The following is a 6,467-nucleotide window of genomic DNA, read 5'->3' as shown; positions in this document are numbered from 1 at the left end:
ACACACACACACACACACACACACACACACACACACACACACACACACACACACACACACACACACACACACACACACACACACACACACAGAGAAGCGCAGACACAGCAGACAGAGACAGACCCACACACACACCTCTGTCAACACTCCCTGAGGCAGTAGTGTTAATTCCTCCCAGCCTATTCTCAGGCACACATGGCCGTGGAGCCTCACTGCTAGATTAACCTTTGCTCCCGCCACAGATCTGTTTTTCAGAGGGACCGGCAGTCGGACAGGGGCCATGGCAGGCCTATAGTAGCTCATTGTCAGAACACTGTCAGCGCTGGGCCCTGCATTAGCAGCTTTTGAAGAGAAGGACTGTTGACGTGGGCAGGGTGCCAGCCAAGAGGAAACGCAGGCCTACTGCCCCACACAGCACTTAACCTGACCTCTCCCCTCAGGATGTGGGAAGGGGGGAGGAGTGTGATTGGTGTCTCTGTGTGTATGTGAGTACACGTGTATACCTGCAAAGGTGAGAGTTAAAGTGTTTTTTTATGCAATTGGTATTTTTGCTCGGAATAAATTCCAATACACAAGAAATAAACTTTCTTGATATTGTCCTCAGTGTCTCAGTAGCACACAATGTGCAGTCCCGTTTTTCCTGTTCGCCGCTGTGGTCTGTGTTGCATTTACCAGAGAAAAAGGTCACATGTCTAAGTTAATGTAATGAGCATGTTCTAGACTAGAGGAATGCAGACACTGGCACTCAAGCTGCAGTTACAACAGGAGCAAGTATTTCACCTTTGTTAAAACTACAAGTAAAAACACTGAATTTGGCTTTTATTGAATAGTTGTATTCCTTCACACACCCCAGCTGAATTACATGTGAAACCAAAGGTTTTTCACACAGACTTAAGCCCGGATCTGTGGTTCAAATGCTGGTTGACCCACATGCACAGCAGTAGTAAAACCATGAAAATCAATCGGCTGTTAAGTATTTGTTTTGTTGTAAAAATCAATACTAAATTGCTTTCACACATTATCAATGGAATACACTTACTACACTCACTGACTGGACTACATTCTTACTAACAGCGTTCACTTTAGTCAAGTGTTCTGTTGCTGTAATGGAGAAATAAATTGCTTAGGCTTTAAAACACGTCTTTCAACTTAACAGACTGGAGCAGAATTGACAGCATAGAGCGAGGGAAGTGAGAGACAATGAGAGGGTACAAATGTGCAATGAAGAGACAAGATCGAGCTGATCAACTGCTTTGCTGTCATTTTGATAAGATATTGGCCTTTTAACCAAGCTGCCGAGGCAAAAGGGACAATGGACAACAAATTTCCTGCAAAAGAAGAATGGTGGAACATTCCACCTGCCTCAGCTCCAATCTGCCAAACCCGGTTTTAAAGACTTATAATACAGCGGAGGGAGGAGGAGGATGAGGAGCGGAGGGACGAAGCAGGAGCAGCAGTCGGCAGCTTTGTACCTCATTGTGTGGTTTGAATAACACGGACTGGCAAGATAGCACCAAACAAAAGCGGAACAGGAAAAGGCCATTGGAGAGTTCCTTTCAACAGCCTCGTGTCTCGTGTGCTCTCCCCCCTCCTCCTCGGTCCACCCCCATGTAACCCAGGTGACTCTTCTTCCTCTGCTGCTAACCAAGTGAAAAGCCATTCCTGCCAGTGAGGTTCCCAGGTGGGTAATGTACTCTTTAAAGCACCTTATTCTCGACTAAAAGCAGACAGGGCCTGCAAAGTCATGGAACTGAAATGCTCCTAACAACAGGTTCAGCTCAGAAATTGAGCAGGGAGGATGTGGAACTTGTCGGACTGGCACAGAGAAGGCTGTGACTGAAAAAGCGATTTGGGTTTTAATGAAGCGCTGATGAATGGGCCTCAGATCCCGTCAGCTATAACTCAAAGCCCAGGCTGAGACACGTGCCTGGCAGGGCAGAGAGCTGCACACTGCTGGTTCACGGCGGGGTCACAGTACCCCCACACTTATTAGCCAGGGACCAGACAAGGACACCAGACAAATGTTGGCTAAAGTCTGGTTTGTTTGTAAAGCAAAACATTTCTTTAAATGTAGTTGTTCTGAATGTTTTTAGGACATGCAACTGTGATCAGATATGTGCAAGAGTAGCTGGGGGAGTATATAGTATGTGCATGTAAAACCCAGTCATGCAGTCAAACAGCACATTAAATGTTCAGATTGAAATGTCAAACACAGTGGACAGGATCATATAAATCCCTGGGCCGTGTCTAAGCAAGACCCCATGCCTGCTCCACATTACCGAGAAATAAGAAAGTCAAAACACATTATGTTTATTGTGCTTCTTGAGTTACGGCATCTTTCAAAGACTTTCCAATAAAAATGTCACAATATTGCTCTTAGTCGTATACAGCCACATAATGTACTTTCCATTTTTGCTACAAGCAGCTGTGTAGACTGTCAATATGTAACTGTGGAGGAAATGCTCTTGAGATTCTGACAATGAAAGATATCCCATTCTTTTTACTGCATATTCAAAAGTTAAGATGTGTGAAATTGATCCAAATTTGAATACCAGGATTAAATTCATCACTGTGTGGTGTCCTTGTCCAATGCGACATGTAAAAACAAGCAAACTCATCAGCTGAAAAAGCTACTGTAATGAAGAAAAACTACATCTGATTTTATTTGTAGTGATTTGTGAGAGTGGATTAAGGCACCAATGTTCAAGGTTTTTTTGGAAATATTGTGTATTCATAAATGAAAGTCACGCAACTTACTATTGACAAGCATTCTGCATTTTTTCCCTTTGGTTTGACAAAAATATTTTACTGACAACAATCTAGTATATGCAAGGCATACTCACATTCATTCCTCACTACCGCTGGATTCTTTACTTTGAACAATGCTTAACCAATGGCTGTCAGTGGCACACAGTACAGTACACACTATAGACAGCCAGGGAGCCTACTGAAAACAAATGGCTGAATTGATCTGAACAGCAATTGTCACTGCAGTTCCCAGGCCCAAAACAAAAACGTTTTCTTCCGGTTATTTAACATGTTTAACTTGGCCACTACACTACAATATACTTCCAGATGTGTGCTTTAGCTGTGATGAAAATAAGAGGGTGCATGGGTAATATAGAATCTGTTCAGAAATAAACCATGAGGTGCAACAGTTTTAGCCAAAATAAATGTTTTTTTATCAATTATATAATATTTATTGATTTTCTGAGTCTCCTCCACAGCTGCATTAATTTGATTTGATTTGTGTTTGACAGACGGATCTGTATTTCTAATCTAGACAAGTTGTGTCTTAGTTATGACTTATTTAATACATCCATACTTGTAGTTAATGCATATGCATGAGCACAGTTACCCACTCATGCACTCACTCGCATGAAACTTTTCCACTTTTAATCATAAGCTACCATATGTCTCCTTCCTGTAGATCCCCTGTTGCCTCGCTCCCAGCCAGCCAGCAGAGCTTTTGGGGAGTCCACCTATGATGGTTCTATATCCAGCAACGCAACTCGGCTGTTGTGCTGAAAATCTTTACATTTGGTTTCAAAATGGCCTTAAACCAGTGCTGAGAGTCAAGCTGGATTCAGAAAAGATGCTGAAGACAGTCTTATTCCTTTGTAATTAATCTCTTGATGTTGCATTGTTCTCTTTTTTCCCCTCCAACTGTTGCTCTTTTCTTTTTGCCCCCTCACAACCACACATGCAGAAACATACCATCCTGAGTTTAAAGGACGGCACAGACTGAATATAGCGACAAGGCTCTCTGGGGTTACAACGCAAACCTTGAACACCGTTATTGCGCAGCACCTGTGCCAGCAGCAATGCACATCTGCCTTGCATCTGCTCATTACAGGTGATTAGCAAGATGATATGGTGCATTCTCCACCTTCTAAGTGCTACCCTGCAGTAAAAGTACCTGGTCTCTCTCTACATAATAAACAGCATTTACCTAAAACGTACCATTTCGAACTAAGGGGTGTTTTGGAGACAAAATATGTGTTACAAGACCTGCTACCCATCTGGCCTGTTGAAAAATCATTTATACATCTTCTGGTTGCTACTTTTTTGTATGCCTGGCCTTGGTATTTGAAATCCTGGGTAGGCTTGAAAATCAGACTTTACACCTACATCACAACATTGATGACCCCACAGGCAAACAAACACACGCAAGACTGACTCAATAATCTGCCCACATACTTAGAGAAGACAGCACACAGCTCATAGCTTCAGTGATGAAGTTCAAATGTGTTAAGCTCCAAACTATTTATCTTGTTACGGTAAAATATCATACCAATAAGAAAGAACCATTTCAAATCCACAAATGTATTTTCTCTCTTTCCTTTTTTTCGCTCCCACAGCAGTGACACAAACTCAGCCACAAGGGGGACCTGCAAATCATCTCTCTTTTAGATTGTTTGGTAAAGTGACAGGATTGAGAAAGACCGAGTGTGGCGATTATCAAAACATTCACATGGCAAATTCAGTACAATCCAATACATATATGTCAAATAATTAAAATATAAATGATATCACTAATGAGAGTGAAACTATTAGCATTAGCATTTATAACAAGAACAACATAGTGTAGATGAACTCAAAGGAATCCAAATTGAGAGTCACAGAGTACCAATGGTGGGTAATTTGCAAATTATATCGGTAATTGAAGCAATTACCGTTGTTTTGTTGTGGAAAGGAAACCATTTAGACACTGATGCATGTAAGAACACACACACACACACACACACACAATCTCTCTCACTCAGACACAAACACAAACATGCCTTGAGTAGCTGTCACCTACGGCTCCTTGTGTCTTTAATCTATACCCTCAGCATAGGTCTGATGCAATAAAAAGCTGAAATTCTAAAATCTGCAGCCTATGTATACTTACAAAAGACCATTTATTATTCAGAGTAATAACACAAAAAAAACTGTGTTCAAAGATGTTTAAAAAATGAGGTTGTCTATTATTTCAACGGTGTACCAGATGGTGGGGTCCTCTCTTTCCTTTGTTAACACATGTTTCTTTTGTGTTATTTTTGTATCTGCTATACCTGAGTCTACCAACAGACAGATGAGGCCTTGGACACAAAGCAGGCAAAAACCATCCGCCCCTTTATTTTCTACAATGGCTGCTCAGATAACTAGCTCACAGTCTTTCATGCACTGATGCAAATCTCTGCCCTGTCTTCATGCTGAATTGTTTCAACATACCTGCTGAGATGCCAAGGCCTTCTATCAAAACACTGTCACACATCAGACAGTTTTGAAGGAATTCTTCTTTGAGACAGAGAGAAGTGTTTCTTAAAAAGCCTTAAGTTATGCATACGTTTGTCATGGAGGAGTAGCTGGCTTTCCACAAATAGCTGGCAGTGACAGCACCATTTCATGCTGCTATTTTCGTGTCTTTTTTAAAAGCAAGCTACAAGGAATAGAGGAAAACCTGTACACAGTATAATATACAACAAATATTATTTATATATTTTGTATACAATTTATCCTGGTTGGAAGCATCTATCATTTGCAGACTTTCTAAACATTTGTATGTTTTATCAAATCACACAGAGGCGAAAAGCCACAAGCAACATTGTCTGATATCATAATTACATTGATAGTATCCTCCTCTAATGTTGCAAAACCTTTCTTTTATCTCAAAGTGAGGGAGATCCTTTCTTGTGGGCGTGAAGTAGATATTCCCATTGCAGGATACATTTAGATGTGAGCAGCTTGTGTAGTGCTACATTACAGAGAGAAGGGCAATTTCACTTATGAGGCTTATCATGTTTGTGTAACGCTCAATAAAAGACAATCCTGGAAAGGTAGCAACGAGGGACTCTGTTATAACGGTAACTCTCCAAATAAAGAGCGAGGACAATGTGTATTTAAATAAGGCTTTCATATTTTAGGTAGCTTTTTTCACTTGTTTATGTGTCAGCTGTTAGATGCTGAGTGCCTTGAAAACAATTTCAGCGTTTTGACCATTTCTTGAGCAATCCAAATCCTGAGCAGACTGCTGAGAGACACCATCTTTAAAGTTTTGGGAGTGAAAGAAGGTAAGAGGACAGCGCCTAATCTTCTGATCAATAAGAGGATTCAACTTCATACAAAAGACTGCTCATATGCATTCTCCACGGCAGCCGGGAATAATCCAGCAGAGGTTCCAGAATACTATCTCTCTTTCCCTGTGTTATTTTCCGGTCCAGTCTTTTCTCCATGTTCACCTTTCGTCTGTTAATCCTCGTCTTTCATGCCAACAGGAATGGGCGGATTTGAGCTGGGAAAGTATTCACACAGCACAACCTCCTCGCACTCTGGCTTTATATCCCCTCTCCAACCCACACTCTCGTCTGCAATGTCTGCATGTTTATGTGTGTGGTGTGTGTGTGTGTGTGTGTGTGTGTGTGTGTGTGTGTGTGTGTGTGTGTGTGTGTGTGTGTGTGTGTGTGTGTGTGTGTGTGTGTGTT

At 41.5% G+C, this 6,467-nt stretch overlaps 1 protein-coding gene across 1 annotated transcript in view; it reads right to left on the bottom strand.

The window, feature by feature from the left end:
• The window catches only part of LOC104955767 (ephrin type-B receptor 1-like), a 105,903-nt gene that overhangs the window by 76,871 nt on the left and 22,565 nt on the right, over positions 1–6,467 (bottom strand). The window lies entirely within an intron of this gene.

This window comes from Notothenia coriiceps, unplaced genomic scaffold (genome assembly GCF_000735185.1).
Source record: "Notothenia coriiceps isolate Sejong01 unplaced genomic scaffold, NC01 NC01_scaffold00024821, whole genome shotgun sequence".
Lineage (NCBI taxonomy): Eukaryota > Metazoa > Chordata > Actinopteri > Perciformes > Nototheniidae > Notothenia > Notothenia coriiceps.
This window is presented reverse-complemented; position numbering and strand designations above follow the sequence as displayed.